We start from the raw sequence: 23,693 nt of genomic DNA, 5'->3' as shown, positions 1-23,693 counted from the left end.
GGGGATTTGCCATGTCTGTGTGTACTCAGATTTTCCTTGCAATTGAGTTCTTCTGCCATCAGACACCCTAATTCTCCCCTCTCTGTACCAGGAACAATACAGATTCACTAGGGGGGAGGGCAGGATTGGCGCCAGCTTTTATTTAGCTGCTTGCTTTATTTTTTTGTTTCTTTGTCAATCCCTGCCCTCTCCACCTTGCATGTCTCTCCACTCTCCACATGGCTGTTTGCCATATCAAGCTACAAATACAAGCTGGGTGGTGCTCAGGCATCAAGGGCTCCACACGTTTTGGAAACTGTGCTCTGGCCATGCCAAAACTTGGCTTGCCAAGTCTGAGAGAGGACTCAAGACACCTGCTCCAGACTGTGTGGGCTCAGCCAGACTTCCTCCTCTCTGCTGCAAGGTGAATGGGCACCATAAGCGCTGCAACAAGCATTTTGCTAATGGGGCCAGTTCCTTCTCAAAATCTTCTGAGATTTGTTCAGGAAAGCCCAGCCATGAAGATTTCCATGGAAGGGATTAGCTCTGGCTTGTGTTAGTGACTTGGGAATCTTTCTGCAATGGTTGAAATGGCATTTTCAGTTAAAACATCCACTTTTCTCCTTGAGCAGAGTTTGCATTTGGATGTGGATGCAAATGAGAAACCTAGTCAGTTTTTTTTTTTACTCTAAATATTTTTTTTTCTGGTTTGAGAAAACAGCACTTGTGTGCAAAGCCATGGTTTGTGTTGAGTTGTCTGTTCTTGTTTTGGTTTTGATTTTGACCTGTCCACATAGGACAAACAATTTGCATCTAAAAGATTTAAATGAGTCAGGAGACTTGTTCCCCTCCCAGCTCTGCTGACAGGTTCCAGGGTGTTTTCTGAATTGAGGTTGCTTTCCTGAATTGATGATTTCTAGGTCAAGGAGAGTGTTATGTTTTTTTGACCGTTTGTCTTCTGCTAATCGCTGTCAGCCCAGAGATTTATGCATTGATAGTGACAGCAGATGGGGTCACTTTTAATAGGAATTCACACACCAAATAGTGAAAGGCACATTGGGGTCTATGGCACAGGAGCTTTTACCAGGTACACTGCAGATACCCAGGGACTCCACTGTACTGAAAACATTTCTATTTTAATGGAAGTCCACAAGCTGAAACGTTGCTATTTTTCTTGGAATAAACACATTTACATACACTTTTTTCTTTTGATAGCTTTTATGGGAAATCGTACCATTTCTGGCCCAACATCTGTGGTTGCTCTAGATCAGAGTTATAGAAATAAAATGACTGAGATACAGGAAAGTGTGCTCCTCATGCAGCTGTCTTGGGTTTTGTTTGTGAACTTTAAGTTTATCCTAAGAAGCATTCCCATTTATTTTTAATGAAGAAAATGAGTGAAGACCTTTTCTTGTCTCTCTCATGTATACACAGAGATTTGATACCTATGTGTGTCTCTGCCTTGCATTACATCCATATCTCTTAACAGGGATTTCAAGCTTGCCATTTTCAGGCCTTTTCTGAGTTTAGGTCTATTCTCTCCTAGTCACCTGTGTCTCCCTCATCTCATCTTTTACTTGACCAAGCACATCCTTGGGGCCCAGATCTCTCCATCCTCCTTGTTTCTCTCCATTTCTTTCTCTCCCATAACATTGCACCATTTTCCTGTACAGACGTGGGAGCACAGCAATATCTCTGCAAGTTCTTTCTTTAAAATGGCCTGAAAAAAACAACTTTAGCCAAAGAATTGTGTTTCAGGACAACTTCCCAATGATTTTTGGAGTGGGGAATTGTGACCTTGAGTCCTGCAGCAACCCAAAAATGTGTGATATGGGACTATAAGGTTGTATTCTTCTCTTTTCCTAATGAAAGCCCCATGCTATGCATCAGCTAACTTGCTACATGCTAGGTTAGGGGTTGGTCTTGGAGAGGACATGATCCTACAGCTTTGCTCCATGAGTGGTGGAAATGTGGTTCAGAGTATTGTCAGCTTCAACAGGTCAAAAGACATAAGAAAAAGGTTTTTTACATGGTACAAGCTCAGGCTCTTCCTCAAGGGCCTGAGATGCACAAGTACATTTTGCTGACCCTCTGGTTTTGGGCAAGTGCCTTGTTGTTGCAGGAGATGGTGTGTGTTGGGACAGTGTATGTTGAAGGAATTAAATTAGTTCAGCCACTATGTCAATGCCAACTGGTAGATTTATCGTCAGATCCCTGAATGTTAAATTGTGTAAAACAACAAACCAGCCTGTGGACCATGATTATGCAGCCACCAGCTGCCGTCATTGTCTGTGACATCTGGAAAGCATCCCATCCTGGTCTGGTGGGTCAGAGGGATGGCAGAAGATGGACATGAGATGTCCCATCCAGAAAGCACATCCTGAGAAGAGGAATTGGGATCCTCTCAGCCCACTCTGAGCCATGAGAAATAAGGTGAAACAGCCAAGAACAAACATTTTGTGAATAGGTATTAAAAATAAAATAAAAAAAATCCTCCAAGCACCCTTTGGAAGATCCTGAGCACTGAGAGTGATGCAGAGCTCTGGTTAATGGGCACTCCCTAAGGTTTCCCCCCCATGTACCACAATTGATTGCAGTGAGATTACGATGCCATTAAAATTCACTCTGCCCATAAACTAACACTGTGGAAAATGCTGACGTTTATAGCGGCTCCTACAAGAGACATATTTCAGTATGAAAGTGAGTCCTAATGCAAGAACTTTATTTAGGTAAAACAACATCCAGGGAGGGGGGAGAGGAGGAGGAGAGGTGGTGGCAATTGCAGAGAATTTTATTTCTTTCAACTAATGGGTATACGGATGCTAAATTTAAAAGACATTTTTAATAAATCTATTGGCCTTTGACAAAATCAATCCAAACCCCATAAACCAAGAAGTCACCCACTTGGTATTAATGAGGCTACATTTGCATTTATTTTTCCTTTACACTAGACAAACCATTAATTTCGTGTTTATGCATCCTTTGAAGTCTGAATGCTTGTAGATAGATGGCCACATCAAGTCTCCTGCTGCTACATTAATATTTTGCTATAAATGATAAATTTGACCATTTTCTACAACACCCCTTTTTTCTTTAAGAAAGCTGAGAAAATGTGAGCAATAAGTCTTAAGCCCCTGAAAGCTTAGCTGTTTTTTTAAATACTCTGCAGTCATTGATTATTAAAGCAGTCATAGCTTTAACTTTGGGTTGTATTTGATGGTACCCAGCATTTTGCTGCTGTAAATTGAGAGATTTTCATTAACCAATCAGGGTCGCTCTTTTTGCAAATCATCTTTCATTTGACTGATGCAAAAACTGGACAGTCAAGTCACCTCTGCTTCACCCCATCTCTGGCCTCTGAAGGCCTCTTCTTACACCTTCTGGTTCCTTCCATGCAAGTGAAGTACATCCTTCTGCCCCATCAGGACAGCAAAGGTGCCTTTTGACAGTTTCACGGTAATTCACACATTTTGTGCTTTTTCCTTCAGGATGCTCTATTGCCTAGATAGCTTTCTGGGAGTGACTGGTACCAGCAGCTCCCCAAAATGCCGGCTCCTAGAAACAAAGGGAAAGACCCTTCTGAAAAAACTTGCAGGAGCCTAGGATGATGAGTAGGAGGGAGATTTAACTCCTGCAAGGACTATGCAAAAGGTTTGTAAGTTTTAGGAGTCTGGGCCCTTCTCTCAAATCACAATCCCAGATCAGGGCACAGGTTTGGTGATGCTTCATGTCTCCATGCTTGATGTGGGTCTGAAAATGGGTTTCATGAACTCAATATGGGTGGATTAGACCTCTCTCAGGTGGAGTGGGACAGCTGAGAGCCAAGAGGGTCCCTGCTGCCAGCGCATGGAGTTGTGTGGCAGTAGAGAAAGCCTAGAAAACACCTAAGCTGGGGCTAGACAAATGGTGGCTCTCTGATCGAGGTATTTTCTTGTAGCACAGAATAAGGACCTGCTCTGAGGATGGTATTCACATCTCGCACATGTTGCTGGGCATGGTTAACTGGACTGTTGGGACACCGTGAAAGATGCACTCCTTTTTATACCACTTTGATGGGACTGGGGAATGGATGTCCAGCCCTCCCATGCTCAAGAGGTTAGACTTTCTCCTGAGACACTCCTAGGAATTCCCCAGATATTTCCCATGGACCCTGCACCTTGGAGAACATGTGGCATCCTGACTGGCCAGCCCTCACATGAGGGCAGTGCTTCTGCATGTGTGGTGTAGCAGGGATTTAGATGCTAGCAGATGCTCAGCTGCCAAAAGAGAGCTTTTGTGGTCTATGTTTCTTGATGTAGGTGCCTAAATTATTCCTTGGTAACTCCTTAGGGGTTTTCAGATCTACCCTTTGCCTGTCACTCCTTGCTCTTCAAGAAAAGCATGGACCTGGAATGTTTCAGGGTGACTGCGGGGCATTTTGAAAGAGGCGGTGACTTGTTTTGGTGCTTTTGTCTGACAGACAGAGCCTGGCATTGCAGGAAGCCCTGCTGCCATGCCGGCGCTGCCTTTATCCATGGGGCAGAGTGTTAGAGTGCGAGAGGCAGATTTAGCAGGCCGAGCACTGCCTGGGTCCCAGCCATGGATGCAGAGAGCCCCAGTGCAAGCTATGTGTCTGCAGCAAGTTAGGTTTTGCTTCCCTTCCAAAGTCCTCTGGCAGCAAATTCCTTGCCCACACTCCTTTTCAGCTCTGCTGCTGTGTCCCCCAATGACTTGGGGATGCGAAAAATTCATGTGACGCAGGGATGTCCAATGGTTTGCAATGAGACTATGGATTAAGGGCTCCTTGAGCATCCACCTCTTCCTCTTTCCACTAGGTCTTTTATCTGTCTGTTATCTGACAGGTCTCCCAGTAGTTTATGGGTGGAGGATATGAGCTATATTTTCCTGCTCTGCCATAATCAGAACTGTTCTGTGGACACACTTCCTAAACAAGGAACAAAGACCTGAGCATGAATTAGCAGATTAAATATCACCTTTATGGTTTTTTTATGAAGCATCTTTTATAGCTATGCTGGGGTTAGATTTCATGTAACCCTTGTTTATTTTCTTTGCTAGATAGAGTTTATGGAGGAGGGAAGGGATGTTATATCGGTAGGGGAGTGACTATTGACACTTGCTGCTATGAAGTGACTTTATGTGCTTTCAAATGGCAGGATTATGCTCCGGATGTCTCATGTTCTATTAACAGCCTACATATTGAGGTGTGAACTGATCTTGGGGGTCTGACATGAAAGAGGACTGAGCATTGAATGTGCAAGTTGCACCCACTCTGGCTTTTACTTTGCCTTTTTTTTTTTTTTTTTAAATTGATTAAACATTCCTACTTCTACAGATATTACGAAATTCAGCCCACTGGGATTCACACCTCCCTTCCAACGTACCTGGGAAGGACTCATGCAGGACAGTAGTCCAACACATCCCTTGCTAAGAGTTAGGCTGCTTAATTCAGGAGTTTGGCACAAAAACCTTGAGGCGTGTTTTTGACACTTGTGTTATAATTTCTCATCATTCTCATTCAGCTCCCAGTGTCTGGACTTGAAAGGTCCACATGTCCAAGCTTCACGCCAAACCAGTCAAATGAGCAGCATACTTAAAAAAGAAATAACGCCTTGATCCAGGTCAGTAAAGGATGTGAGGTTTCAGAAATAACATTTATCTCATGAGAGTCCTGTTTAAGTTTCCCATCTCAGGCAGCAGCTCTGATAAACACAGTCCTAAGGCAGGTTTTGTGCCAATGAATCTCTCCCAGCATCCAAGATTTGTGCCCCTCAGAAGCTCAGTGTTTAGCCCTACTCCAGCCTGCCCTCTCTTTTGCCTGCCGTCCTGCCAGCTGCTCACATTTTGAAGACAGTGGGTGTCTTCTGGATATATCCATGGATCTTTCCCTTCCCCAACAAGTATGAACACGCTAAAGATCAATTGAATGTGGTAGGCACTTCCCATCAATAATTAGAAATGAAAGCAAGCATGAAACAAATAAGTCTGAGTTTTTCTCATGAAAAACTGAAACTCAAATAGGGATTTCAGAAACCAGCCTCCTGCCTTTAATTTCATATTTTGGCTTCTTTTTTATTTTTTCTTTGAAAAAAGGGAAATATATGTCTAGTGTCTAGGACCTGGGAACCACTCCTACCCCACAATTCTCACTGTCGTTAATGTCTCTTCTCATGCCACAGTAATACTAGTGTCAGAAAGGGGCTGAATCTGACAGAGACTGGGCACTGGGGATCCTCCCCACCCCTTCTGCAGGAGCTGTACTCATGCTCTGAGAAGTGAGGTTAGCTGAGGAGGAGACATTTTCCTGTAGCCCTCAATCTGCCTTTCAGCAGAGCTGGGTTTCTAGCCACAAACCAAAGGAAACCTCCCAGGCTGCAAAAACAAATGCAAACATAAAGCCCAGACACTTTTAATGGTGGTGGTTATCAGGGTTTTTGCTGCACCTTGGACCTGCTAACTTGTACCACCCAGGGGCAACACAAATGCTCAGAATAACCAACCTTATGTGAGCAGATCACTCATTTTCACCTCTGGCCACCCTCTCCTACTCTGATGTTCCTGTGTGTGTGTTCATAAAAGGACATTGTTAACAGCACTGCACAGCTTTAAGCCTCTGCCAAAGCCGGAACTTGTGCTGGTCAGAGAAGAAGCAGACCCAGACTGATGGCTACTATCAGTCCTGATTCTGCTCATTGAAGAAAACTAAGCAGAACCTCCTCCCTATAGAGATGATCTGCTATATGACATAGAGGCCATCACCCATGGGATGAGGCATTGGAAGATTACTCATACTTCACAGATATTTCTATGGAGTGGGCATCACCAATAACCTTGTCATTATACGATTCACTATCAGATCTCGGGGCCTGGATTTTAGCTGGTCCATTGGCCAGAGTCATCATTCATTTACTCCCTGATAGATCAGTAGCAGTTTTTCTTATTCCCATTGACCCCTGTAGCCAGCACCTACTCAGCTAAAGAAACTTGGAAATGGGGAAGCTTTAAGGTAATTCAGAAGGACATGATGTCTTTGCTCTATTTCCACTGCCTATCACAAAGTGAGAGGAAGATAACAGAGATCCTGTGTGCTGCAGGCTTCTTTGCTCTTGTCTTCAGTTGGATCCCTGCCCAAGAAAAGGCCACTTAAGGACTGTGGTGCCCCAAACCTTTCCCATCCCTTCATGAGCACTGGTGACCTGGACTTCCCACCATCCATCCCAGATGTGTCCCAGTGAGTCACAGTGGTGAGCAAGCCAGTGTCACAGAGTCCTTCAGCTATTTCTGCTGGAGGGGAGACGAGCTGATGGGTTCTGCCTGTCCTTTTAAACCAGAGCCAGAGAGATGGAAAGGGAGGGAAATGGGGAAAAAAGAGGAGGAAGCAGAGACACAAAGACTGATGGTTTGATACAAAAGGAAAATAGTACTCCCCAGTCTAATATCTGCCCTTTATTCTGCATTACAATATGTTGAGACTTTCAGACTGGACACGATGTTGCCGGAATCAAGGCTGAAATTAGTTTTCAGCCATTCATTCATAACTGTTATGTTTAAAAAAGAATAAAAAAAAGAGTGAGAGAGAAGGTGGGGGAAACAAAAGTAAATACAAAAAGAGAAATGTTAACATGTGTGGTGCAGAATGTATACAGCAGACAAAGCTCTGCTTGTTCTTCAACAATGGCTTTGAAAAGCAGGTGTCATAGCAGCTGTACAAGGTTAAAGCACAGGGACCATTATGTACAAAATGAGTGAGTCTTTATCCAGAGTCTGCTTCAGCTCTTAAGAATGTGCTTCCTATTGTGCCAGTGTTTGCTGGAAGGACTCCATCTATACAATGGAGAAATTTTTCATTCTCACCTTCCCCCAACCTCCCTTCCACCATCCAAATCTACAGTTATGGATATAATACAGACCTCTGGCATTCAAGGTCCTCATTGCCCTATACTTCTGAAACAAAAGCTATTGTGCTGCACCATGAAAGCCTGCCTGTGGCAGAATAAAGCTGTTCAGCAGTGGACCCTGAGAGAGTATTTGTGAGGTGCTCTCTAAAGTTAAAATCTGGGTGGAAACAAAACACTTCCAATTAAAAATGTTCTCTCATTTTGTTTTGTGGTTTTGGTTTCCTTTTCTCTCTCTCCCTCTCTTGGAGATGTTCAGAGAGATGCTCATATAAAAAGGCAAGTGACCTGTCCTTGCTTTCATTCTCAAAGGGAGAAGATGGAAAGGGAAGTGAGAATGCACAGCTTGGGAGACGAGCAGTATTATTTAAAAATAAAAAAAAAAGTTAGAAACCAGGCCAGGACATATCTTCTTCCCAGTAGGCAGTGGGATAGGCTGATGTGCTCTGAAATACAAGATATGAAGCTCAACAGCTACTCTTTTTTTTTGCTAATAATAAGCACAGAGTGTAGTAGAACTATCCCATTCCCAGCTTTTCCATACCCTTCCCCATAGCACATCCAGTGTGACTCAGGTCTCTCCTAGAGGGAGCATGACAGACGATCTCTATGTTAAATAATTTATCCCCTGGGCTTGTCTTTTAGATATAACATTGTAACAGGGTGTAGGGAAGGCATGGAGCTGGTATCTTGTCCTGTTGCCTGCCCCCAACCCAGGCCAACCTTGCTGAAAATGAGCTATCAGAGTATGGGAAACCAAACACATACTGAAGCCACAAAAGAGATCAGTGAGTACTTTGCTGTCATCACCAGTAGATCCTACTGGGACAAACCCACCCCTTTATTTCAGAAATCTTACTCCTCTTGGGCTATTGGACCCTTCTTTCTGTGGGATGTGTTCCCATGGTTGTGGCATGGTCCTCATTGGCTTGCACACCCTTCCTGGGCACTGGAAGCATCAGTGTGTAGCTGAGGAGGCAGTGCAAGGCTTGGGTCTGCCATGTATGTTTGCAATGAGTCAAAAACTGAAAGGTTAACAAGCTGGCAGGGGGGCTGATGTCCCCAGGATGATGATTCACCCATCTGCACCACACATAGGGTATGATGAGGTGCTAGAGGTGGAAACTGCTTGGTGTAAAGGAGAGATGTGTGCAAGGGTTATTCTAATACCTAAGATCTGTATCCTCCAAATTGCCCAGGCTTATCAGTGTATCTTGTCTTTGGGATTGGAAAGAGACAGTAAAATGGGGGTGGGGGAATAGTTTGGACTTGATTTTTTTTGTGGTTGGCTCTTTTCTGTATTGAGTTTTGCATTTAGTACATAACTGGTAGGGGCATAGAGCCAGGCAAGGGAAGCTTTGATTCAGTACTTGACGCAACCCAGTGCAAGCACACTTCTGTGTAAGCAATGTCTCTTTGAAATCACTGCCTATCTTTTTACTGACACCAACGTCCAGCAAGTCTTTACACCGATGATGCAGAGATGGCTGAAAGTGGAACTAAGGTTGATAAGGAGGAGGAATTAAGCCCCAGTACCCCAGTCCTTGGACTCCAGCAGATGACAAAGGCTGGAGTTGTTCTTCTTCCATCTTTGGGCACTTGGGTGATAGCTCAGATGCCAGCTGGGAGTCCCCAGGCAAGCATCCTCCTCTGGGCTTATTTCCAGTGCACCCCACCTCCCCGATGACCTCCCCTGCAGTAAGTATGTGGTTTTCATCAGGACCTGCTCAAACTCTATGGGCTGTTCTCACTTTTGCTTTCAGCACTGATTGGAGTATGCATGATCAGGTGCAGGTGTTACACGCTGGTTATTGAGCTTTGTGCATGTACAGTATTGGGTAGCATCTATTTGAATGTGAATTACTGTTATCTACTATACTATATACTAGGGTCTAAAGTTATAAACTAAAGGCAAGAAGGGAAAGAGCAGTGAGATAGGGGAAGTAAGGGCGATTCACAAGTCAGTGATAAATGCTTTCTACAAGATCCCCAAAGTAACACACACAGTGTTTCCATATCCATCAGTGCAAGGCCCTGAGCATAACAGCACTTGGGATGCCAGGGTAAAGACTTTGCCACAGCAGCCTCTAGGCATGTGGGTGAGCAGTTACAGCACTGCAAGTGAACAGCAAAACTCCACGTGGGAGAGGCCTTGAGTGCTACACAGGTTACAGCACCTTGCAACATCTCCTGCCTTCTCTCACCCTCCTCTCTCTCCTACAGTGGGGTGGGACTAAAGCAGGGTATGTATCTCTGGATGTCTTACATCTGTGTCTCACCAGCAGCATGCTGCTTTTTGGCCTACATTTGCGCAGCTATCCATCCTAGTGTTGTAACTTCTCAAAGTAATGCCTGGCTTGAGTTTTGGGTTTATACTGAACACACTTCAGAACTGATTTTATCACAAATCAACTTGTCTTGACACTTTGCCATGCAAATGCATTAAAAAAATCTAGTGAAGAACCTTGTTTCCAAGTTGTTAGAAGTACTTGAGCCTCTAGCTGTATGCTGCTGAATGCATTTTATTTATGTCGCATTGCAATCACCTGGGTGCTTATTAAATACTGCATTTAGGAAGCAGTTGTGTTCACTGCACCTTTATGCAGTGTTCTTCCAAATACCAGGTCTATTCCCAGTTTGATTTTCCTCTGGCACTGGTATTAGCACCTACCCTTTGTAATGCTGTGACAGGTCTCTGTGGGAGCTGCTCACACTGTGATCCTTGAGGAGTTAATCCCAGCTGACACCTTGCAAATCACAGCTGGACCATTTCCCCACTGCTCTTGCTTCTCCCCAGAGCACAAGGCCAAGAATGAATTAATGCCAGGCACAGGAGGAGGATGGACGTCATGGCTTGGCTCCTGGACATGGAGGTCTTCTGAGTGTGAGAACCAACATTTTTGGCCACCAAGGTAGAGGGACAACAACTGCATTGTTAGTTCCTTCTTCATGACATACTTCTCCCTATCATTCCCCTTTCAAAGTGAACAAATGTCTTCCAGAATGAAATCATAGTGACAAATGGCTCACAAATGGTTTTTCTGCTTCTCACAAAATAGGTGCTGGACAGTATCTCCTTTCTCGTAAGAGACTTAGTGGATTCGCAGTTTTTGTGTGGTTTCAAGGCAAAGGGAGAAATGGAGCTAGAAAAGCAAGCTGATGTAAAGAAATGAGCTAATGAAGTGAGATCACGAAGTGTGCAACCCCAGCCAGTTGTATCTTTCTCTCCAGTTACCTTGGTAACTGTGTAGTGATATGATGTTGCTTGGTTTTGTATCCTTCAAGTGAAAGAAGCTCAAAGTACCTACCACTGGCAAAAATATTTGTAAGATATCATATTTATCTACAAAACATAACAATTAAGTTATGGACTCTCTAGATACCGTGTCAAAGGGGGAAATATATCTTCCCCCAAAATGCATAAAATGACTTATATTTTTCTATGAGCCAGCAATTTAGTGCTTCTTTTGATGGGATTTCTTAGGGCCAATTCAAATGGATCACAACAGGACCACTTTTTTCAGCAACATGGTTAGCTGAATCTCTACACCCTTTCAGTCTTAGGTCTTTCTGCAATGATAATGTTGGTTAAGGAGAGATGTGGACTCCTGTTCAATTGAAAGAAGCCTTAAACTACGTTTGGATGGGGATGGACTTTCTTAACAGGGAGTTGGAAAAACCACCAGCTCACAGTGGTGTAGAAACCTCTCTGACAGATGATAGACATTGATTCACATCAGTGGTGAGTCTGGGTAGATTTAGATCCACCGTCCGCCTTTCACACTGTTGGCAAGGGCCTGCTATGGACCCACCGGTGGGACCTTTAGCCATAGAGGAGGATGGGTATTGTGGGCACATTCTTTCCCCCTAGGTGTCAAATATTGAGGCATTGCTTGTCTCTAAGGGTGAGACAAGCTGGGATGCAGTGCTACTGCATCCCAGTTACTTTCCCCATCACTCCTCTGGCTCTATGTCTGCTCAACACCACTGGGTAAGGTAATTTAGGGTGGTCATCATGGGGGAATGGACCTTTATCTAGCCACCCTACCAGACCAACCACCAGCTCTTGCTCCTATATCCCCCTTTCCAGCCTCATTTGTGGCCCCCAATGCTGAGTTCTAGGTAATGGTGTCATATGGGTGCAGTGGCTCTGGGGCACAGTGATGTTTGTATGTTCTGGAGAAAACTGTCGTCTGCTTCAGACTTCCTTGGTCTTCTTGGTCCAAGAGTTTCCTTGGCCTCTTTACAAAACCTGCAGCAAACTATTAAAATGAAAGGCACTACATAAGTCAAGGACTTGAACAGGAAAAGGGAAAAACAGTTCAAAGGGGGACAATTCTTCCGGGAGGAGAGGAAGCAGCAGTCCTCCACTGAGGGGGGAAGAATGCCCAAATAACTTATTTAATGCTGAATGTCATCTCCTTTCCAGCCTCTACACCTGCAGGTATTGAAATAGCATGAGAAAAGTTAGGCTGGGAGTATTGTCAGCTCTGGATGCAAAATCTGAATGGCCAGAATTTTGCAGGTAAACCCGGAGCCTCTCTGGGGGAAATGTGAATTATGTCTTTGCACTGGCCTCTTTTCCCATGCTGTTTTCTGTGCAGTTCTGCAAAGCCCTAGAGTGTGACCTGGAGACTGGGATGCTCAGAGCTGGAAGGAGGTAATTGGGTTTAAGAGCAGATGTCTTGGAGAAGAGCAGGGCTGGATACGGAGCATGGTCTCCTTGTGCACCCAGGTAAAGTGTCAGAGGCCCCAGCAGGGCTGGCAAAGGTCTTGAACCAAAAAGTCCAAATCTGGCTTCAGAAAAAGCACATGGCTTGCCTTTGCCAATACTGGGAAGCAGCTAAACTAGAAAAACAATCAAACCAACCAACTCTGTCTGGATATTAGTCTAAGGGCTGATCATGGGAGATCTTTATGTGTAATTTATGTCTTAGTTCACTGGCTGAACACTGACAGTCAATTCAGGCTCACCAAAACATGGAAAATTAAAAAAAAAAAAGCCCTAGGGCTACCAACCTTACTTGCCTGCATAAACAGTTAATATCTGCTTTTTAAAGGAGAAAATATAGCCACATTATTACAGAGAGAGCAGGTAGAAAGATCAGGGCAGAGGCAGTAGCACTGATTTGAAGTTTGCAAAGTCCCTCCACCCACTGCTCAGACCCAGGTGTTCCTGCGTGGTGAAGCACATGGAAAGGAGGAAATGCAGATCAGATATCGATACAGTGCTGCAGTCGAAAGCTGGTCCCTGCCTTCAAGAGGAGAGCCAGAGGATGACAGATGGATGGACAGGCAGGGGGAGTGGGAGGGTGGGTCTTTTTTCCTGGTGCCCTGAGCAGGTTTGCAGGTGCCTGGCTGTGCATTCAGGGCTGTACAGCCAACCGGACGCTATTGACAGCACAGCCCAACAAGTCAATAAAAAGGAGGGAAGATGAAGAAGAGCAACAACGCACCTGAAATGGGCTGGAAAGACCGAAAAGCCTAAGTATGTAAAGGCTGGCTAGACAGTGTCCTGGAGGGAGGGAGTAGTGAGGAGGAGGGAGGTGGACAAGCAGCCTTTATATGTATATATATTTTTAACCTCTGTTCAGTGATTCTGCAACGTCTCAGATGAAGTAGCAGAGTTCTCCCATCAATTAACCCACCAGCCCTTTGCACCATGCCCTCGAGGGGTGTCCATGTCACGCTGGGGGAAACCCGTGTGCTGCGGGGCACAGGACACGTGCATGGGCGCTGTTGTCCTTTATCTTTGTACCATCTCCTTGAAATACCAAAGCAGGTCTCTGGATGGAAAACTGCACAAAATTCCTCCAGACAATAAAATGATTCCATTTACTGCCTATAATAGAGGAAGTCCATCATAGCAGGGCAGAAGAATTCAGGGAACCACTGGATCGACGAGTTTCTGCTGCCATCCTGTGGCCACCATGGTCCACGTTGCTTTGCCTGAGCCCAATATCTCTCTTTTTGAGAGATTTATGCTCTGAGCAAAGTGGAGGCGTATTTCCCTCGTGTCCCCTGGGCAGCTGCCTGCACTTAGGGCAGCATGTGCTGGGGCTGCTTCACTCCACGCTGCTGCTGGCATCCCCCTGCCATGTGCATGCAAACGCTCCATGCTCTTCCCCTGCCAGCCTGACATTTTTGCAAAAATACTTTGTTGTGAAAGTTTCCCCTGGGTTTAGATCTGCAGGGTTAATCTGTGTACTCTTATCCACCTTAAGAGTCCATTTTTTCCAAGTTGGGCAGGTGTGTTCCCATCACTCCAGCAACAGCAGAATCATAAAAACTCCAGAGATTGCACAATTCTCAACAAGACAAAATAATTATAAATCTTTCTGTATTCAGGTCACAGCCCAGATATTGCTTTTATTCAGATCAATAGGCTGATCAACACATTTAAAGCCAATACCAGTCAGGCACCCTGTGCAGGGTCAGGGTGCTCTCAGGGTGATGCGAGGACAAAGTGAGAGGCTCTGGTACATGTCACATGCTCAGGGGTCTGCAGGATCTCCTCCTGCAGTCTGCGCCTCATGTAGAAATTAGTCAAATGTTTGTGAGTTGCTTCAAAAACACAGAGCCCTGGAAATATTCTTGATATGGCCAGTGACAATATTTACAGGCTTTTTTCTTCAAAGTAATCCATGCACGTTAAACTTTGTCATTGCTTTGGATGTGATAATTTTTAACAGTTTCACTACTTGCCACATCAGGAGGTAGCTTGAGAAAGTAATGTAGATTAAAAAGAGGACAGGGGAAAAGAAAAAGCCACACTTAAGAATAGGAAAACCCTGGGAGGACTCTGGAGTTTTACCCTGGTTTGCCCAATGAAGAGGAGGAGATGGGAGAAAGGTAACTTGGAAGAGAGCAGGCTGTGCTCTGCATGAAACTTGAAATTCCCACCTGAGAGGGGAGGTTTGGCCAATACAAATGCAATAATTTGGCACTCCTATCTTTTTTTCTGAAAAATCAACCCAGTATATGCATTAGACACCCTATGACTCTGAAGTGGGGGTTCATGCAAGCCTTACATTAATGGCACTGCACAGAAACATCTACACTCTCCATACTAGAATTATATGCCAGCTCCATTTCGGTTGTTTTTCCAACAAGGTTTACCTAAAAAACTGAGTTGAATAAGTTTTTAAATAGAAAATTGAGCCTTTCATTACAAAAAAGAGAATATTTGCTTTCCTTGAAAGAGCAAGAGACAGCAGCAAAGGATATAGACACGACAAAGGCAAGTAGAGAAAAAGTTTATTTTTCTAGAGTGAAACTGCACTTTTCCTTGTGACTTTCTTGTCTAGCTACACGTAAGGACAATGGATAGATCTCAATGCTTTAGAGTAAAAAAATTAATTAATGATGCATTTCAAATACAAATATACCAGGATGTGCCAGGATCTTCAGGCACATCCCCTAATGGGCTGGAGACTTCTTTTCCTTCCTTGCAAGGATGCTCCGTTGCAGCACTGGGACTCGCCAGTGCCACCACCACACCTTCTGAACTCCTGGACTGTGTAGAAAGCTGCCCTAGAAGGGGAAAATAAACCCTGACACTTAATCACTATGCAAGGGAAGGTGGGGGAGTTTATTCCTCTTCCCTTGTCCCCAGTGGACTTTGCTGGAGCCTTGTAGGGTCATCTATCCTCATTCCTCATGTGCTGCATCTTCCCTCTTTCATTCATCCTAAAATCAGAGACTCATGAAATACCCTCCTTGTTTCTTTTGCTCTACCCAGAGCACTATAAAACAGGGCTGAAAAGCACCTTGAGAGGTCTTCTAGTATGGCCCACATCAGCTTTCTTGGAAGTAAGAAGTAAACACAAGAAAAAAATTTATAAAAGAGGGTGATTTAGAAGAGTGTCCTAGGCGCTTTCTGCCCACCAATGCAGAGGAGCCCTGCCGAAGTAAATTTTGTCTTTCCAAAGAAACTGGAGACGGACACAATTGTTCTCTTCAATGCCAGGCTTTAGGTCTTGAGAAAGCTGGGGCTGTATTATTTGCAAGCACAATTCCTGAATTTCCAGAGGAAATCTGTTGGTGTTAAAGCAATGAGAAGAAAACAAAGGCTTGGAGAAAAAGACTTGAAATGGTGTTTGTGACAGATGCGTCTGAGCCTTTAGATTCTGGCCACAAAACCTGAAGCAGGAATTTACCATCTGTTTGGGTTTTAGATGTTAAAAATCACCCTCCTCCCTCCCCCCAAAATTAATTGCTGCTGGTGAAGTAGGTTTAATATGGTTTTCCTATGTATAAGAATGATGTGGTTGGCACGTGCACTGATGGCATTTCAGTAAATCACCCACTTGTGCCTGGGGGGCCTAATGACTGTGGCTGCAGCACACCAGTGGGTGAGATGGAGCTGCAGGGGGTCATACCGGCTCCCCCTGCGATGCAATGTGGGAGAACACAAAGGTGATGCTCTTGGCTAAGAGGGAACACAGATCCGTACTGGGGCTCCTGCAGATAGGTGAGAGGAGCTAGGATGTGGTTGTGCTCACACTGGTTTCCCTCCAGTTACCTTGGGTCACCTCCCAGGTAACCTCTCCACCTCTCCAGACTTCTTGCTTTGGTGGGCATCCATGCTGCAAAGGGAGATTTGGGGATAGAGAGGGTTTGCCAGGAAGGCTTAAGATTGGGATTTGAGCCCGAGATACACAGATGGCTGGTGGGAGTGAAGCAGATCTTTTCTGGTGGTGGTGATCAAGAGGTTGAAAAACACTGTGCTTTTGGCAAACCACAGAGAACTAGGGCACCAGGACATACTGATGAGAACTGATACCACCAAACACTAAGTTTTTCCCTGTGTGAGCAGTGGAGAAAGCCATTTTACATCATGGAACCACTGAATGAGAGCATCATCCTTGCGATAACATTCAGTGTTAGCTCTGTTCATGCCTTGGATATGGCAACTAGAACATGCTCTCCCCGGTCTCCCTGCAGCCTTTGTGCAATCTGGTGCTCACTCAGTTAAAGTGCAACATCGACTTCCAGAGACAATTATTGAGAAATCATTAATGACTTCTTAAATGTGTAGATTCCAAAAAAATCGTTGCTCTGTGGCCCAAAACAGTGTTTAAAGTTATTCTGATTAGTCAGGTAAACGGAGTTTACCATTGCTCACCAAATCTATATATTTAATTTATATAGTAAACTATTCCTGTCTACCTCTCACAAGCAGAAAACTTTTTCATGGATTGCTTTCAGTCTAGAAATAAATGAAGGTAGCAGGATTCAGTACAGCATATTGCCTTGAAATAGATGACCAGCAGTATGTCATCACCTCTGAAGTCCTTATGCACATCAAACACACTGGCCTTTTAGGCAAGCACTCCTTAATTGAAGACTGTAGGGTCTGAGTGTGTCACAACAGGCATACAAGATATCACAATTTTATTCTACTTTTAACCTCAGTTTCTGCTTTTCTTGGCTTTTAAGTACTTAAATATGTAACCTCAGTGTTGTATCAGCACAAGAGGAAGGGTTTGTAGCGAGTTGTAAAAATAATAAAAAAGCATTGATACACTGGAGAAGTCTGAAGTTGTGCAAGAAATACAATACAAGATTAGAGAATATGATTCATGTAGTGAGATGAAGGGATAACTCCCGTGTTACTTAGAAGAAAGATAACAAAAGTGGCACATGTGATATATGTATACAAATGCATGAGTGGAAAGAGCACAAAGTGATCAAGAAATTATTTAAGGTGGGAAAAGAAGGCCTATCGATCCAAACATGGAAAAGAAAGGAAACCTAGGCTGGCTGTCAGGAAGAGCATTGATTTATGGACAAATACATTGTGAAAAGACACTGTGTGCTCGTAGGAACTCGTCCTGGGGGACCACTCCCACCCGCTTCATTGAGAATACCTGTGCCATTTGGCTCACAGTACAAGTTTCTGTCGTCACTCAAAGCCACCAGGTCGAAGCTAACTACATCCATTATTTTGGGCTGTTCTCAGATTCTTCCTTGCAAAGCTCTGATCCAAGAGAATATCCACTGTTCAAGAATGTATTTAATTGCACAGTTAATTGCACATGTGCTTAGCTTGTACTAGTGTCAGTGAGACAAGATCCTGTACCTGCAGCCTATTGCTTGTTCTTCCTTGCTCACAGATGTCTCTGCCTGGAGTCCCAGATGGAACTCACTGTGTCATCTCCCTCCAGGGACTTGATTTAAACAACCTGTTCCCAAACACCAATAAATCTACAAAAGAAGTATTAGCAAGAGCCCTGCCAGCTAGGTTCATAAAGGTGTCTAGGTGCCAATACAGGTTACTGCAGCCCCTGTAACAGGGGCCAATGTCATTCACTTGTCCTCTACACACACTCAAAGGTCCCAGCTTCTGTCTGCTGGTCTGGTCTTTCTTCTTCTTCCGTTGACAATAACCTTGTCTGGGGACACTTCAGTGCAGGTTAGTTTTAAGACTGAAAAGTCAATGGTAGAAAAAGGGAAGGCTGTAGAGGTAAGTTGAAGTTGGGTGGGAATAGCGGTTTCTCTATATCTTCAAACACTACCTCTTGTGTTGCTGCTCCTTCAGGATGTTTCCTTATCATAAAACAGGGAAACAACCAGCAATTAATGAGTTCTCCTGAACTCTCTTTGGTGGACAAAAGCTCTCCTGCCCATGTTTCCTCCTCTTCTTCTGGGGAACAGGCAAGAGTGTAGTACTTGAGAGGTTGAAGTTCACCCTTCCTGAGAAGCTCACCTTGCATGGGCACGTACAAGGAGGCGTCATGGTTGAGCTAATGAACTTGTGGAGGGACAGTGCTCCTTGTTGCTCTTTGAATACTCTGATAGTGTGAAGCTGTGGCTGCTGCTCTGACCTGTTGGGAAAAACAGAAAGGCGCAGAGCAGCTCTGCTGCCTATGCTCTCCTGGGCTACAAACCCGTCTTTATCCTGCTCCTCTGAGTCACCCCCACCACCCAGCCCTCCCTGGCTAATTGCAAAATATACTCTATATAAAGTTTCCTGGCGTGCCCAGCATTTCTGGGACAAAGCTTACTATGCCATCCCCTGTTAAAGGCCACCCAGTGACGGAAGGAGTGACTTCTTGGCATGGCCTGTCTCTTGATGGTAGCTGCCTTTCCTGCCTGATGACTAACACTCCCGAGTCAAACTTGGCAATAGAAATCATGGGCAAGTAACACCATTAGAGGTCTTTAACCTCCAATAGGTAATGAAAAGCATAAATACATTTTTTAGGCATGTGGCTAAGAAAAATGACAGGAAAATACATTTTGGCTGGACCAACACATTTCTTCTTAACCTCTTTTTTGCGTCCTTTCCTTTCCTTCCCTTTCGTTTCCCTTTCCTCTTTTAATTATCTTCATGTTCTTATAAGTGAAGTTAGAAACTGAAATGTCATTTTGAAATGAAAAGTAGAAAAAGTTTTCACTTTGCTAAATTTGCATATGAAGATCTTGGCTTCTCTCTCCCCAGATTAGTTTTTAAAATCACACTTTGAAGAAACCCATCCTGAGCTCATCTGCAGCCACACTCTATGTTTTCCAGTGAGTTCAGTCTTTCCAAAAATCCCAGACAAACCGAGTCCTCCCAGCTCCCCAAACCACCTTTCTAAATAACACTTACAGTACTGTGGTGCCTAGCCCTGAAATGGTTAACCCACCAATTAATTTGGGCGTATCTTGTTTCAGAGAAGCAGCCGAGGCCCATACCACTTTCCAGGCTCATTTTTGTTGACCTCTGGCAGGTACTGCAAGTGCTGTGCCTGGCAGTTTATCTCCTTCACCATGCAGGAGTTCAGCAAGGCCAGGAAGGAGGGATGCAAACAAAAGCGTTATTAGCATGTTATTTGGCTCTTAATGGGTAGAAAAGATGCAAGATTCTTTTGGCACAGTGGTACTTTTTTTTCCTCCAAAAAAGGGAGGAAAAAGGACTTTAATTGAAGCCTGCAATGTTGTATAAATGGAAGATCTAAGTTTTAATTGAAAAATAATTATAAGCACTTAATCATTTTAAATGAGGGCTGTAATTGCAGTCAGTTCATAATAGCCAAATACAGACACTTAGATTCCCGCAATAAAGCAGGGATGGTACAGCTTGATTTGCTAATAGCTCTTCCACTTCTCTCCCCTTTTGTCTCAAAGATTAATTCAGGCAAGGGCTATTAGTGCTGTTAATTGGTTCTGCAATTTAGACCTTGTGCTTGTGAATGAGTGACTGATGCAGACCTATCAGCCAATAATGTGAACACTTTGTCAATGTGTTTCTCATTGTCCGTCTGCACATAACTCCCCCAGCAGCTCCTCCGCCACCCAACCCTGGCTCCCTGGAGGGATCAAGTAGAGTGGGTCTCCTCCGGGGTGAGGGATTCACTTAGCTTTAGATAGGTCACCTAGATGTCTTTGAAACTACGGCCAACTTATGAATAAAATAATTAGGCAGTCAAGGCGTCCTCCTTGGCAGGGACAAATCCCGTATTCAGGAGAAATCACTGTGCTGGAAGAAGGAGGTTCAATGGGATTGTGAAGTTGGTGAGGAGAGGTGTTAGATGGAGACCAGACATTACTGGTGGGAAGGGGCTGATGGCTCTGGGCAGGGTCCCGTGGGAGTCCCCTTCCTAGGGGCAGTAGCAATGACTAAAGCCAGTCTAAATCACCAAAGTCACAGAGAACAACACAAACTCTACTCTCTAACAGGTATTATTTTTCACTTAAGCAGTCACAGCATTGGTGATGGGCAGTGGGAACAGCTGGTGGGCACAGCTGGCAGGACTTGGGCTAACAGGAGCAGCTGGTGGGCCCTGATGAGGCCCTTAGACAAACACCCAGGAAAGGCTTCGCCCTTGCCATATCCTTTTGGTGGGAGATAACTGAGAAGAGACTATGCCATTTAGTCTTTACCAGAAATAACTGTCATTTTAGGCCCAGCACAAGTGAAACTGCAGGTCCAAATTCCTTGCTCCATCCTTCTTTTCTGTTTATTTTTAAATTGGTCTTCTCCCAGACATTTTTATTTCTAAGTTATGTATAATTTATTGGTTTTTATTATATTGATATATTGCATCATACTAATGCAAAACTACAATATTTATGTACTCCATTGTTTATTCATTTTTACAGGTTTTAGGGTTTTTTTCTATAATTATTTTGAGGCCATTTCACAGAAAAAGCCAAACCATGTGCTGAAAATCCCACTGTTGTGAGCGGTGTTTGCAGGTTATTTTCCTCCAGGGCTGTTTTATCAGCACGAGGAAGGTTTTCCTGGTTCCACTTCAATCTGGAAGAAAACAGGAAGAAGTAGTAGAGCCAGGCAGTGCCCGGCCCAGCATGGGCGAGCATCACCCAGCAAGCATTAGGCTGTCTCTCCCAAGGCCCTTCTAGGGGTATTGTCCTGAAAAGAGGTAAGAAGTCTGCTCTCTCTCTCCACATCTCTTCATGCGACACCTCACACAACGTAAAGGCTATTAACCCCTGTAGACAGGCAAACTCCAGGTCATCTGCCCTTTGTAACATCTCCCTCAACTTCAGCATCTCTTATCCTTCCTCCTAAGCTATTAGTTTGGAAAATTCACATGGGCTGGACACTCAGGGAAAGACTATGAAAACGGGGTGTCCCAGGGTGAGTGTTGCCTTCCAGTCACGCCACTTCTCCTGTCTGCAGGACCACCTGGTCTATTTGAGGTGGAGGGTGGGGAAAAACATCAAACTGGTGCTGAGGTTTGGTGGTGCACACCAAGCACGTGAATGTTCACAGGCCTATCTTCATGCTTTAATCTTATTTGTAGCATCAAAAATACATTTACAATTATGCTTCTGTGGAGTTCAGCTCTGGCGCGGTTCTTTTTATCCCGAGAGGAGATGCTGCAAGATCTTTGACCCTATGGAGATATTTTTATCTCCTGCTGTTTTTTTTCATACCAGAGGTGGTAGCTATTCAGAAGGGATTTACGCTGGCATTCTTTCAGGTTTTTAGAAATAAAAAAAATTATTGGTTTTATAACAAAAATCTAACAGACCTTGGGAAGAGATTGGGGTGAGCTTGATTTTTCTGTTTAAGATACTAAATACTAAATTAAGTAACAAAAAATGAGGAAAAGCCACCCTTCACCTTCCTTTTTTTCCTCTTTTTTTCTGCTGGTTGTTTAAATCTGCTCCCTTACAATGAACAAATCCTGCTGATTAAAAGCACCTGCATTTCCTACCAAACCTTATTCTGACACTGTTCACTGGAGGGGGGACTAGTCCTTGCTCTGGGGAAAACCACGGTCTAGGAATAAGCTTTTACAGAAAACCTAAGTAGGGCAAGATACATTTTATTTCAATGCTGGGAAATCAAGGAGGAATTGCTCAGATGAGAGGTGCCGTGGAAGGTGGGCAGAGGAGGGGAAACAGCAAAGGCAAGCTCTCAGGATGGTGGTTGATCCTCCCAGGTGACCTGGGTGAGAGTCGTGGATTGCACTTCAACATGAGAAACAGTTGTTAAAGGTGCTGGTGAGTTTTGAACGAGGGAAATAAGTGGTACTCTCACGTCAAGTTGGTAAGTTTAGGTGGTTGAAGCTCAGTCCTTCATTATTTTCACTGTGAAATGCTGTTAGTAGATAAAACTGTCCTTTTGGTTAGCTATGAAATTTCTGTTTGTGAATGATACTACTCACACACCAGGAACCCTACTCTGCTGGCTGCTGTACGTTGCACAGTCATTGAAATAAACGGAGTGATGACTTAGCCAAGATCTGTCCCTTTGCACATATACAGGGCTTGCCACCCAGGGACTGAGGTGTACCAAATGGAGATGCATTCAGGCCTTGCAGGCTGATCGAATGCAAGGCAAATTTATCCTTGGCTGTCATGAGTCTTTCCCGTCACCAGGTGATCCTGGTTGTGACAAACACAGGGAGTGTATTTGTGCTCTAGTCTTAGGCTCTATATTTAGCTATGTGATAACAGGAAAGCTTTCCGTGATTAAGCTATGTTGACCGATACCAAAAGTAATTACAGCCATGACATGCAGCAGGTGGGGTCTGTCACTGGGACTGGGTATCACTATGTCCAAAAAAAGGGTCTGTGAGAGAGAGTGAATTATGGAAGTGTATGTGAATCACCAATACTATTCCTTTGGGGAAAAACAGGAAACGGGGTAATGTTATGTTTAAACCAGAGGACTGTTGGTGAGACATATGGAGTTACCTTTTCCCTGCTTGGTGTTTACTTTTGGGCACTACTTTTCACAAATTATGTGTAATAAACTTCAGTGTTAGGTATAAAATTGTCAGAATTGATTTTTGAAACTCTGGGATAAATTATTGCGAGTGAGAGCAACACGTCCCTCGTGGATGCTCTCTGATGGCAGGTCAGAGCTTTATGAGAAGTAGGGTTGCTCTGCTTTGGGTGTGGGAATGGACTGGATGACTTTCCAAGGTCCCTTCTAGCTTGCTTGGTGCTTTCAAAAAGATAACAGAACATAAGATAAAAGATAACAGATAAAGATGCAGAAACAAAATAATCTCTAGAAGCCAACCACTGCGTTCACACAAAAGATTGGATCTTCTTCAGAAGCAGCTTCACAGGGAAGTCTGTCTACACACAAGACTAAGCATCTATGAGAGACCCAATGGTCCAAGGATGGATGCAAGGGTGAACGTAGCCAGATGATAGTGGTCTACTTCTTCATGCTCCCTGATGACCTTCCACTTCCACCACCTAAATGTCACCCCACTGGGCTCCACTTCTTCTGCAGGTCCCTTCCTGGACTCTTCACATGCTGTGTGTGAGTCTGCCACTGCTGAAAACAGGGCTTATCACCTCCTCCTTCCCACAGAGAGCAGCTTTCCAGCAACATCCCCCTTTACTCTC

This window comes from Mycteria americana, chromosome 7 (genome assembly GCF_035582795.1).
Source record: "Mycteria americana isolate JAX WOST 10 ecotype Jacksonville Zoo and Gardens chromosome 7, USCA_MyAme_1.0, whole genome shotgun sequence".
Taxonomy (NCBI): domain Eukaryota; kingdom Metazoa; phylum Chordata; class Aves; order Ciconiiformes; family Ciconiidae; genus Mycteria; species Mycteria americana.
The sequence above is the reverse complement of the archived record's forward strand: the minus strand, read 5'-3'. Positions refer to the sequence as shown.